Raw genomic sequence first — 14,270 nt, 5'->3', positions numbered from 1 at the left:
AAATGCAATTGCAGTGTTCTGTATTTTTCAAAGCTTCATAAGAGGCAGTGAGGACTATATAAATTCAATGTATCAAGACAGCGTACTGAAAAGCAGTGTGGTGACTTCATCAGAAAGTTATGGACATATTTATTAACAAGCTGCGCAATGAAGTGCAGCAACTTTATTCCATGGGGAAACAGCACAGAGCCCTGTCTACAAAGAAATGTGGCTGCTGCTTCTCTCCTTGCGCTGGTTGTCAAATAGGCTGCCTAGAGCCACGCCTAGGGCCTCATTAGGATGGCGGGCGGACTTTGCCCGCCCGCCATCCTTGCTGTAGTAGGGACCACCCGCAATAAGGGCGGGGGTCCCGTCGGCAGCATTAGGATGCGCCCGCCACAGTGGCGGGCGCATCCCACATTCCTACCATTGTGGTGGGTGGTGCACTTAGCAATGGAAGGAAAGCATGCTGTGCACTTCCATGCTGTGCATGGCAGGCACCGCGCGGTGCCTGCCATGCTGTGCATGGAACTGCTGGGGGGTACCATAGGTACTCTCCATGTGCACCCCCCACTCCACCCCCGGAGTCCCTGGGGGCCCTCAACGGGCCCCCGCAGGGATTCTCCGCATGCCTTTCCGTGGTGATCCACAATTGCCCATCATAATATGGCTGGCGGTGTCTGATAGACACAGCCACCATATTATTCCTTTTCCGTCCCGGCCGCAAGGCGACTGGGACGGATAAGCGGCGAACGGTCTTTCCGTCCGCTAAGGGCCCCTCCGCCATACTAATATGGCGGGGGGAAAACAAATGCGCCAGCCTGGCGGGGGCAATCTGCCTGACATCATAATGGGCCTCCTAGTGTGTGTGCATGATGTCTAGCATAGGTTTCTTCCCTTCAGTCGAAAAAACTAGGCTAAGACATACTTTTGAACTTGTCAACATTACATGTGTGCTGTACTGTGCAGCGCACATGAAACATTTGAGAATTTTGGGGAAATAAATAAATTTCTCCAAGTTAAAACCAAGTATCAAGTTGGCTTTATTTCGATATAATACATATCTTAAAAAGCAGTGAATACAATTAAAAACAATAAAAGGAGCCAATACATAGAAAAATAGTCATACATTTCATACTACTATTGGCGCCAATAAATTAGATAAGAGCAGTTTAAAAATACAGATTAAACAAGATACAAAAGCCTAGTTGATCTAATACGCCAGGCCCAGCCTAAAAACTTTGCTAAGCCACATGCAAACAGGGGCCGTGGGTCGATTTTCAAAATTCACAGGGCCTCCTTATAATGTCTGGTCCCAAGTTCTCTACACAGTGGCTTTAACCATCTGCAGCGGGGAGCTACATAGGCCGCACATTCAAACAACAGATGAGGCACTGACTCTATCCTATTCTCACAGAATGGACAGAAAGAAGTTGTCTGTGCCGGGACCTTCCACCTAGAGGTCAGTTCACCAACGGGGAGTAGACCTATCCTAAATTTAAAATATAGGGCCCTTTCCATTTGATTTGAGATAACGTCCAAATATGGCTCACAGAAAAACACATCCTTTACCAAGAGGAAGTCCATGGTGGTCCTGCACAAATTGGCATTACTGTTTCTGCCATCAGCTACCCAGTTCCAGTATAACTTCTTCAGGACTGACTTTGGGGGGGCAGTTCTGGTAAGCCAAGCGTCGCCAAGGCCAAGATTAACAAGAAGACGCTTGACTTCTCTCAACCAACAGATCTTAGTCCAACCAGGCAACCCCAACACCTCTCTTAGGCCATCCGCATAGCTAGACATTTCTGGAACTCTCCAGATTCGCGCCCACAAGAGAAGGGGACGGAGCCTAGCCTGGTCACTAATTGGCCTAGTACCCATATCTAAGAGCAGTGGGCGAGTTGGGGTACTGTAGGGGAGTCCCATTAGGTCCTTATGGAATTTACTTTCTGAGCGGGATAGCTGATCCACATTTTGTACCCCCCAGAGTTCGGCCCCATAGAGTGCTGCACTAACACACCTTGCCCTGTAGATGTCTAATACAGGTGCAACAGGTTTGAGGGATGAGGCACGTTGTTCCTTAAGAAGGGCCCCCACCACCCTCTTGTGGGTCAGCAGCATCTTTTGTTTGTGACATTTCCAACTCATGGAGTCACAGAGGCGAATACCGAGGTAATCGAACTCCGTAACCCTCTCGAGGGAGACTGAGTCTAAAATTGGTGGTTTAACTGTCTTCTTCGGGGGGTTTAGCACCAGGTACTTCGTCTTCTCTGTATTAATAACTAAGCCCCTTGCATCACAGAAGGACTTAAAACTAGTTAGAAGACTCTGCAGGCCTACCGGGGTTTTCGAGATCAGGAGGGTATCATGTGCAAATAGGAGGGTAGGTATTCTTCTGCCAGCCAGGGATGGTGCATCTGTAGGGTGTTGTAGTAGATGCTCCACCACTCCGTTGACATACAATGAAAACAGAGTGGGGGCTAGAACACATCCCTGGCGGACACCCCTATTTACAGGTATTCGTGAGGTTTTTTGCCCCTGGTTACCCCACCTGATCTGCGCAAAATTATCAGCATGCAATTTAATCAGCATAGTTAATAGATAAGGCGGGATTCCGAGCTCATCAAGCACACTCCAGAGTTGGCCACGTGGGACCAGGTCAAAGGCAGTCCGTAGATCTATAAATGCCAAATACAGACTGCCTTTGCCCAGTACAACCCCTTTCCAATAGAGCATCATGAGCCGGAAAGATTGCTCTATTGTCCCCATACCTGATCTAAAACCGGCCTGAAAATCAGAAAGAATACCCTTTTCCTCAACCCACTGCAAGACCCTTTCTAAGACGACTTTTCCTGCCACCTTCTGCGAGGAATCTAGGCGACTTATGGGGCAATAGTTGGCTGGGACGTCCCGACTCCCTTTCTTAAAGATAGGGACGACCTCCGCTCCCTTCCATGAGTCCGGGATAACTGCCCCCACAAAACTAGCATTCAGCAAGGAAGCAATTAATTTCCCCCACTCCTCCGGGTTGATACGTAGCAGGTCCCCTGGGAGGCCATCCAGGCCAGCTGCCTTATTGGGGACAAGACACTTAATCGCCCCCACAACTTCCTTAGTTGTAAACAAGAGCTCATCATTAAGCTCAATACAATCCAAGGGATTCCGTTCCGGCGGGATAGCCCCATTGCCCGGGACCAATGTATAGAGCTGGGAAAAATGGTCAAACCACGCACCCTCCGGAATATTACATGTTATTGATAGAGATCGCAGGTCACCCGACCAATATTTTCACCACTTAGGTTTCGGGCCCATATACTTCAATTCACCATATATACATTGATCAGATGACCTTACAATCTACTACCAATAATCATGAGTCCCTTTCGATTGTTTCTATTGTACCCGACTTACCATCCACCGTTACGGGTACCTATGACCACGATGGGTCAGGGAGCTAGCTGTAAAAGGAAAGGCAGAAAAATACAAAACCCACCATCAAATAACTTTGAATTTTCATCAAATGACCACGGACAACTGGGAAGTTTTAAGAATTTTATCTAGAATTCAGTTTCGGAAATTATAAGATTTACAGTTATGAGGCAGTCAATAATCAAAATAACGGAAATCATATAACCAACCGTAGAGGAAACAGTGTAAGGCAATCATTTAGGTTTTCTAGAAATAGTGAGGCAGGAGACACGCTAAAAAATGAACCTTAAGAATAGACATCTTTAAATGAGCAAACTTATGCAAGTATAAATTTATACTATGGAGACGTATTTCATGAATATGAATGGGAAATTAGGAATCCTAAACAGCTATAATAAGGGTGAAAAGTGGAACACGCTATAACTCCAGAAAATTACTTCAGTCAGTTTTATATGAGAAAATTATAGACCACATCAGAAAATTGCAAACTGCAATGGAGAAAATAATTTCTAAAAGGTAGGGTAACATAGGAACACGCTATGAAATTAAAAACAAAATAACTTTATAAGATATGCAATGGTTGCGGAAAGCATGGAAAATTATCATATGCAAAGGTATGTCTTTATTGAAGCAAAGACAGAAAAATAGAAAGGTGCAGTTTTAGAGTTTCGGCAAGATATTTACCTAGACTGGTGTGGTAACCAACCCTGGTCACGGGTCAGTTAAGGACAGGAAATACCCCACAGAAGGACAGTCATCGACGGGACAGCAGGTGCAGAATGGACAACCCAGGACAGGACAGGAAACCCAGATTAGGATCAGGACAGGACCACCAAGGCACGACCAGCACCCGCAGTTTGAAAGCAACGCCTGCGCTCCACCCTCTCTGCAGCTATCAGTCAGAACCCCGATTGGGTTAGCGAACTCCCCAGCAAAGTGCTCCGCCAGCACTTAGGTTTAGTAAAACCTTAGTCTATGGTGAAATTTCGGACAAAGTGCTCCGCAGCGCTCTGTAAATTCAGTCACCTATTGAGTGCGTTGGGTCAGTGACAGGTCAGCTATTCGGACAAGTCAGACAATTTCTCTAGCTGAACCTAGGCTAGATATACTGTTTTGGGTCAGTGTACCACCCCCAAATGTTGCAAAGTGTCAGAATCCCCAATTTGGATTGGTCCCCAAGTAGGATAGGTTAACACACCAATCAGAACAAACTTCTACAAGTCTCAATTTTCATATTTGGTACCGCCTAGCAGATTTGGGGTTCCCATGATCTATTCGACAGAATACAATAGGAAAGTATACAAATGTATCAAGTACAGAACATTTTCAGTTTCATAGCTGGGTGAAGGTGCATCTTCCCAGGCACATCTTGGCAGGGACCTTCAGTTGGCATTTTGTCAATGCCACAGCTACAGTTCGGGCATGCGCAGACTAAAGTCTTAATATGGAGTCTTGAGCCTCGCATCAGATACACAACACCGCGGTACATGAAAAGTAAGCGAAAACAAATTAAAACATAGAAATAAATGAATGTATTACATATCATGATTTCGTACTTCAGGTTTATCATTATAAAAATATGCTATGCGATTAAGGTAAGTGCAACAGACAACATCACAAGAGCAGTGGTGCAAGCTTCACCTCGTCATCACGCTAAGCGGCCATCTTATAGCTATTACGCATGCGCACCCTTTCCCTCCAGAATTTCAACTACGTCACGTCACGTGAGTGTGACTAACGCATGCGCAGAAGCGAATATTCAAGCAGCGGCCATTTTAGGTACAAGGGTTATTTGTATTAGTAGAACACATGGGCAAGCTTCAGTAATACACACGCACAATCAAAATAAAGGAGATTAGTAAAACGTACAATTTTTATAGGATTACAACAGATTCGAGGTTCATGACTCGAGCAAGTCGCGATGCGAAATCTTGCTCTATCAATCCCCTCTTTGATGATATTTACTATCATCATAAAATAACGGAACCAGATGCCAACTTTCCTTCACACCTTGTACAACTCTATCTCTTCCAACAGGCGATTCAGTTTCTCTTTCTCATTTTTGGTAGGGTGAGAATTTTTTACCCTTTTGTAAATCTGATTATTCATTTCTTCCAATTCAAGCTCATCCGCACTCCGTTTCACTCCTCTCGTATTCACCTGGTACTTCTTTGTGTGTTTGCGAGATTTGCAACAGACGAATATGAGGAATAGGATAAAACCTATCACTCTAATTGGCATCAGTACCTTAAACAATAAGCTTTTACCTAAGCTAGCAAACCAATGACCTACATTGGAGAGACCATCAACCAGTCTCTTCCAGGCACTGTCAACCTCGAGTGGTTTGAGTTCCTTTTCCAAATTTGTAATGTTTTTCACATATCTTTTGAGCTGCACACTTTTGTCCGGAATGTAAGTGCAACAATGTTGCACCTTCAACATCCGGCAGACTCCGCCCTCCTTTGCTAATAAGGTATCAAGCGCAAGTCTGTTCTGCAAAACCATTGATCTGATCGCAACCATTTCGGTATTGACCAGCAGAAATCCATGAGCTGTGTCGGTAGACAACACATCCACTATCGTGGACAATTTGCAAATTCTGTGAGTGTTCAGAACCACTCCCACTCCAGGTATCAGTGCACTAAAAATACTACCCATTATTTCACCTACGCTTTCTCTTTTGCTATGCACTAAGCCATTAGTGTTTTCATTGCTTCCAGCAATTTCATTCACATGGTATATTTTCGGGAAAACAATGCCAAAATAGCAGCTTCCATACCAGTGATCCGGCAATTTGAAATAAGCCTTGTTTCCACATATATAATAAATTCCAGGAAACACAGGTTCTGACCCATTTTTGAAACCCCAACCTCCAATTACCTTGTAATTATGTTCACATTGACTGGAACCAATGAAAATGTTATTATAATAACTAGTCTTCTCGCGATGAAGACAGAGTTTCCCTTTCCTTTTGAAATCCAGCAACAAAGCAGGTCCCGCCCCGCCATTTGAGGTGCTTTCCATGTCCTCAGCCCATTTTGGGGTTTTCTGTCTTTTGTCATTTGCCTTTCTTTGGAAACTCTCCCTTCTTTTCTCTGCCATGTTCAAAAATATTTTCTCTCGTTCATGTAATGAACAGGTCAAGTTGTCTCTGTGTGCTTCATTTAAGTCTATTGTACCTATAGTCAGAAAGTATTCTCCCATATAACGTGTAACGTCACTTTTAGTATGTACAGGATTCAAGTTTCCACGTATAGGAAGTTCAGAAAAGAGCACGTCATTGTTAGAGTAATAGTACTGTAACGGTCCTCTTTTATAAAACAAGCTTGCTAAAATGCTACAGGAAATTCCATATGTCAATGGTAGGTGATGGTAAGTCACTCCCTCAGCTACGGAAGTAGGTAGCTTCATGCAGACATAGCAATCTTCTATCTCCATAGTTTCTATATAGTGTATTAACAGATTTGCGAAAACATTTAAATGAGTCTGATTCTTAACTCCATGATAATGTAGTCCTTCCTCATCTGATGCTTCTAAGTCTCGTTTTGTTTGTCTGAGTGCTTTCTCACGTCTTTCTACAGTTCATGTTGTCAGTTCTTCAGTGTCTGTAGTCTAAGTAGGGTCAATATTGGTCTTTTTGCTTACCATAAAAGGAATGAAAACTGTTAGTCCTATCCAAACTAATATAACTATAACTATACTACATATACATACTTTGCAGCATGTTTTGCAACAACTGCGGCTAGGTCTACCACTCACGTTTGAATCAGACATTTTGGCTCAGAAGAAGTTTTCAACCCCTTTTTGTGGCTTTGTTTAGGTATCTTTATATTGAGCAATTTCACGGCGGTTCGTCCTCTTCCTCTGCAGAATAATCAGCAATCGGTTCCCCGTCGCTTTCGTCAGTAATATCAAGATCCTCCAAATTTTCCAGAATCAGGTATGTCCATTCAGGATCCTGGTATTTTTCATTTAGTCTTTTTATTCGATCACTCCTTCTTTTGGAGCTTTCTCCAGCTTGCTCTGCTATTCGTATGCTTTTTCTTCTATCAGCAAATTTCTCTTCTACTGTTTTTATTCTCATTCTTAGTCTCTTTATGTATCTTGGTTCGATATTTTTCTTTTTCTTGAGTCTTTTGGTAGGCACTGCGAGTTGACTTTCTTCTAATGCTCTTTTGTTTTCATTCGTTTGTGGCACTTCTGTTTCTGTCTCTTCCCTTCCTGTCTGACTAGTCCCAGGTCTTGTAACTATTTCTTCTGCCTGGTTACTAAACTGGCCTGGTTCAGGTAAATTTTGGTTTTGGCTTTCGAATGTCTCTGTTTCTGTGTCCTGAACACGTTCTTCTAGTTCTGTCTGATCCTGTTCAAGCACTTCGATCCCTTGATTTTCTTCTGCTCGAATTTTTACACTAGTTCTAGTCTGTCCCTTTTCGATTTCAGGAGTTAGTGGAGGTGTGTCAATCACTTGTTCTGTCCCTGTCTGACCTTCCTCTTCGTCCTCAGATTTGACGTGAATCTCAATGATCTGAGGGTCTTCGCCTGTGCCTGTCTCGACCTCTCTATTCCACTCTCTATCTTCGTGGATTCGCTCTCTTGTTCTGATTGGGTCTTCAATGAGATCGATTATGGGTATCCAATCATCTTGGCTGGTGCTCGGTTGCTCGTCATCAGCTACTTCCGGACCAACGTCTGCGGGACCCTCAGCTGTACTGGTACTTGGCTGTACGTCATCAGATACTTCAGGACCAACGTCTGCAGACCCCTCAGCTGGACAACCTTCAGCTCCAGGCTCCTTGTCTGGTATCACCTTCTGGGTATGGCTGGCATGGATCCACTTGGGAACGCCTGCACACTTCACCGCTGTCGTGGTCACCAGTATTACTTGGCGTTTTTCTCCCCACCTCGGTGCAAGGCAACTCGAACGAGTGTGCTTCTTTATTCTAACCCAGTCACCAGGAACCAATTTGTGAACTGTAGTTGTCGGGTTGGCGACGGCGTCTTCCCCAATCTGGCGAGAGATAGAACACACTTGGTCACCCAGTTGCTTGCAGTACTCAAGTACCAAATCATCAGTAATGCTTAACAGTTTGTATCCTGGTACCCATGCTTGTCTCATCACTCTTCCCATTAAGATTTCATGGGGGCTCAGGCCTGTTTTCCGATCTGGAATACTTCTGAGTCCCATCAGAACAAGAGGCAAGGCAGTAATCCAATTCATTCCCGTTGAGTCACACATTTTTGCCAATCTCGATTTTATTGTGCCATTTATTTGCTCTACTACTCCAGAAGCCTCTGGACGATACGCACAGTGCAGCTTTTGTGTGATTCCGAATGCTTTACAGAGCTGATCGATTACTTCATTCTGAAAATGTTTGCCTCTATCTGATTCAATAGTGACTGGAACCACGAACCTAGGTATCAATTCTCGCAGTAATAATTTGGCTACTGTTAAGGCATCACTCTGTGGGACAGGGTAAGCTTCCACCCATTTTGAAAATAGGCAGACAATGACAAGGACATATCTTTTTCCCTCGCAACGAGGCATGGTGATGAAGTCAATTTGTATTCTCACAAAGGGACCCCCTGATTTCCCGATTTTCCCCAGTTCAACTACTGTTCTTTTGCCAGCGTTGAACTGTTGACACGTCAAGCACCTCTGGCAAAGGGATTCTGCTACCTTCCTGAACTTCTTGTTGTACCAGGTCTGTTGAAATACCAGAACCATGGCATCCCTACCAATGTGTGATCCTTCATGTATCAATCTGGCCATAGGGGCGAGCAGGTGTCTAGGTAACACAGGCATACCATTTGGGCCCACAATGACACCATCCTCACGTCTTGGTCGACAACCACGTTCCTTCCACTTCTCTTTCTCTTCCCAGGGCACAGCATGCTGCCATTCTTTCACTTCATCCCAGGTAGGCACTTCTTCAAACACCATAAGTTGGCAGCTGTTTCCAGTCCCCCCCAGTCTGATATTTATTGACATGCGATCCATAGCACATTGTTTTGCCACTCGATCAGCAAAATCATTTCCCAATGACACAGGGTCAAGGCCCTTTTTATGAGCAACACATTTGACCACCGCCAATTCTTTTGGTAATTGGATTGCCTCTAGAAGGTCTTGTACAACTTTTCCGTTCCGAATGGGGGTACCTGATGAAGTCAGGAATTCTCTTTGTAGCCACAATTGGCCAAAGTCATGCACAACCCCATAACAGTACTGGCTGTCAGTATACACTGTTATTCTTTTGTCTTTTCCCAATTTGCAAGCTCTTATCAGGGCAATCAATTCGGCTACTTGTGCAGACTTTATTCCAAATAAACAGGATGCTTCTTCAATTTTGTCTAAACTGACCACAGCGTATGCAGCACTTAGGCCTACAAGTTCGTGTCTCATACAGGAACCATCCACAAACCATTCCTCATCATGTACAGGCAAAGGGGTTTCTTTAATGTCTGGGCGGGGTTTAGTACTGAATTCTGTCAGGTCAATGCAGTCATGCTCGTTCTCTCCCTGGTCTTCTACAACCATTTAGTCAGGGAGCAGAGTGGCTGGGTTCAGTATATTACACCGAGTGATGGCCACATTTGCAGCACCCACGAGAATCCTCTCGTATTTAGTAAGCATGGGCGGATTTTGCGGATTGGCAATCCGCGAACTTGCGTATTTACGGATTCGCAATCCGCGAAGATCCGCGAACTCTAGCGGATTTGCGGATTTTTTCGTTTTTTGTGTTGGCGCGTGTTCGCGCCGATTTTGGGACAAGTTCGCAATTGCGAACTTACTTTTCGGCTTGCAACGGCCGCGACTATGTTGTTTCTACGTCTGGTTTATCATCACAGGTTCACAGCACCCTCTGTTTCACCACTGCCATCCTCTGGGACACCCATGCCACCCTCTAGTACATCCTCACTGGCACCTATTAGGTTTATTTATCACTGTAGATTATGGTGGTTGAAAAAAGCTAGCACACCTGCCCTTCTTCAACTGCCATCAATTAATTTGTGTTTCATTAATGTGTCAGTAATTTTGAAAGTTCCAGTCTGGCTGGCACCTGCTTCCTTCCTTATCTGTAATTTGCTTTTTGTTGCAGTGAAATTTTTTTTTTACAGGACCTTTATGGTGCTATTCTATGAGCCTGCTGTTTGGGTCATAGCAGGGTCATAGAATTGTTGCAAACTCTGGAGGGGCCCATCAGGAAGCACTACCTTGAATGTTACTAATGTTAAGTTTGAACTTTTGCACCTGCTCATTGCTTTCATTTTAGCTAAAATCGTTTTTTTTGCAATTTCGCGCGTTATTTGGGGCGCGAATCCGTGCGAGATCGATTTCGGAAGCCGCGAATACGTGCGAATACAAAATTGTTTTTGTTGCGACGTGTATGTTCGCGTGATCTTGCGCGTGTTCGCGAGGCGCTTCTAGCTATTCGTTTGCCAAGTTACCCTATCGGTCGTACACGGGCGCGGCCATCTTGTTGGCGTGACGTAATTCCGTTTCCGCCCGCTATGTGTAATCTCGCAAAGTGTGCTGCTCGCTAGTACAATTTCGCGCGTACTCGCAAGGAAAATCTCGCGCGAACTTACCCACGCGGTCGTGAACGGGCGCGGCCATCTTGTTTCTCATTCATTGCTATGGTTCTGGGCATGCTTTCTGTATCCTCTCTCAATCTCTGCCATCCTTTGCTTGTTTGAAGTTTTTTTGATCTAATTTTACTTATTATCTAACCCTCTATTTTTCTAGCTCTATATTTTTGTGTTTTCTGCAGCTTTTATTTACTTTTAAACTACTTTTTTAAACTCTTTTCTTTTCTTCTTCACTATTCTATTTCTTCTTTATCATTTAAGTTTATTTCTGCCCAGACCATGGTAAAGGGAGCCGGGAAGCACCCTGAGAAGGGGAAGGGTCCCGCACCCCGTGCCCGGCTCCCGTGCGGGCGTTTAAGGGGGGAGCAAGTGGTCCCGAGGGAGATCTTCAGCGCGGAGGAAGTGGCGGCACTGATCTTCCATGTCCAGCGCCGCCTCCCCAAGACGATCCTGGGAGGCGGCAAGATCGCGACCGGCTATGGCATCCGGGAGCGCCGCCAGCGGTGGGAGAAGGTGTGCCGGGCCATGTACAAGATCTCTGGGGTCCGGCGCACATATAACCAGGCCACCCACCGCTGGACCGATGTCATGGACCGGGAGCGGGACTTGCTGGACGCGCTCGGCGTAGAGGTCCCCGGGCTTGGTGAGTAGTAGTAGTAGTACATTTACTACTCTGTTTTATCCTGCTCTGTTATTTGCAAATCTTTGTTCTTTACCAAGAGCAATAATGCTGCCGATTACATTGAGGTAAATTATATTTCAAAATCTTCTATGCATTTCATTTTCAGGTGCACTGCTCTCCTTCTCAGTAGCCTTGCTTGCTACTATGCTTCTTTGTTTTGTATGTTGTGTTCAGAAGCATTTCATTGGCCTGAGAAATTATGTATGAGTGTACTGTAAAGAAAAGAACTGCGTAATGCTAGACAGTAAGGGTCATATTTTCAATTACCGGCGCATCCCTGCAAAGTAGCAGGGATGCGGCAGTAATTGTGTGCCATGCCACCACCACCCATTGGCCCAAAACGTCACAGAAGCCTTACGCATCTGTGCCGTAAAGGCAGCGCATTGCTGGAGTTGCGTGCCAACGATGGCGCAGCTCCAGCAATGCTCTGGGGTACCCTATCTCCCCAATGCTGCATCAAGCCGTACGTCGGCTTCAAGCGCGCAGGGTTTGAGTCATGCATCATTGTCCTAAAAATGACTGATTGACATCTTGTAGATTTCCCTCAGCCACTTTTAGGATTCGTTCCTGCGCAGGTACGCCCTCCCTTGCGCCGGAACGCCCCCTGATGGCGCAGGGCTTTACAACGTGATGCATCGCCCATATGCCCATATGTGTTTTTTTTTTTAATATATACGCCGCACCAACACCATGGCGAGTCTTTTGTTCTGCCGCTGCGTCAGAAAAGGCACGCAACAATGGAGGAAAATCAGCCGCAACTTCCGCAAGGGACTTATAAATCAGCCCCAACAGACTGAAGTCCAGTCCTTCCTTTAGACAGTCACATGGCTATCAGAAGAAATAGTGGCGGTGGTGGCGGGTGGATTGATAGTTTGAGTATTCACTGATCTGCAAGCAGGATGGACTTTGTCTGTCACGTGTTGCGCACTGCTGCCTGCAGTGCCAGGCCTAGGCAAACCTCTTTAGTAGTCTGTTTATTGAGTTACATAGGAACTTTCTAAGTCAACGTTCCGCAAATCAGGCAATACGAATAACGTAGTATACCACATGAGATAGATCCCGTGGAATAGTTGTCTATCTATTTGCTATTTTTCCAAAATATGTTGTTATTGTTCTTTTGAAATGTTTGATTTGGTTGAAAAATCTCATCCATGTTTTCTGGTTTTTCTTTCTTTCATGTTGTACATCAGCTCCCCCCAAGGGCAAGAGGACACAGGAGGAGGGTGCTGAGGATGCAGGCCAGGATCGGGCAGGCGAGGGCTCCTTTGCTGGCCCCAGTAAGTTTACATTTTAATAAACAGTACCTATTTTTTCCTAGCGTTCCTCATTCGATTTTTTCTAAATCGTCTTTGATCTTCTTGTAGACTGGATATAAATTCTTATCCTGCCTCGAATATGACTCCCTGTGGTATTACTAGACTATTCTTATTAGTCTGTCTGTGTAGCTAACTAAGATTGGACATTTGGCAATTCCATTGGACTCCCATTATATTCAGCAATACCTCTATGCACTGTCTCCTTACTGACTAGATAGTGTGGCAGAGTCATTCAGCTCCCGAAGTCACCGATTATAGATCCCCAATGATCTCTAGATTATCGTACGCAGGACAAGAGAGTAGTACGGAGTCACAGCACAGTCAAGAAGTGTCAGAGGCACTCATGCTTGCAAAAATTCCAAAACCTTTAGCTCATCCACTCTAGTCTAGAGGAACAAAAACCACAGAGTCTATTTAAGTGTAAAAGCTTTATTAAAAGTAAACACATTTATTCAAATCTACTTTGTCATAAAACTATTTAACTGTAAACGGAAAAGTGGTTAGTGCTGACGATTAATTGGACACATTTCTTGTGGTCGAGCCGAACTCTCACCTAGTTTGAACTTGATCCTGGTCGTGTTCTTAGGACTCAGGAGTCAAGCTTCTGTCTGTTAGGAGAAAAAGTGGTGCGTGTTAAAAATCAAAAGCAAGCATTCATCAGTTGTGCATAAAAGTGCAGCAAGACAACAGCCTTCCCTGGAAAATGGGACATTTTTACTATGGAGTAGACAGTCACAAATTATTACATTGTATTCTGTTTTTTTAACATTTCTCCTAGACCAAATATTATATAGTAGTGAGTGGTGTATTCTAACATTCTTAAATGTACTTTGTAGGTGTAACATCTGGTGACGGGGCCAGCGCGGCGGTGGCTGTGTTGGACTTGGACTCGGAGGCCTCTGGGGAGGAGGCGGCGTTAGAAGAGCTGGTGGCCGTTCCTGTGGGGGATCAAACGGTGGTGGCGGAGACAGGTAAGCTATATATTCCTTACTTATTGAGATTGAAGACTGCATAGTGTGCTTTCTGCACGGGTGTATTACAATTACAAATCAACCAGGTAGTAGCCTCCTCGAAATGTACTTCGACTTAGCTGTGAAGTTTTTGGTGAGAAGAATCCCAATAAGTTCTTAGACGAACGTGATGGATGGGATGAACGAAAAGCGAAAGAAGGGTGTAAGTAAGTGGGACGCGAACTTGTATGATGGCTGGCAAAGAAGAACGATATGTGTTTGCTTGGACCCAGAGGTGGCTGGGAAGGAAAGAATATGGTATGGTGC

This window comes from Lissotriton helveticus, chromosome 8 (assembly GCF_964261635.1).
Source record: "Lissotriton helveticus chromosome 8, aLisHel1.1, whole genome shotgun sequence".
Classification (NCBI taxonomy): Eukaryota; Metazoa; Chordata; class Amphibia; order Caudata; family Salamandridae; genus Lissotriton; species Lissotriton helveticus.
The sequence above is the reverse complement of the archived record's forward strand: the minus strand, read 5'-3'. Positions refer to the sequence as shown.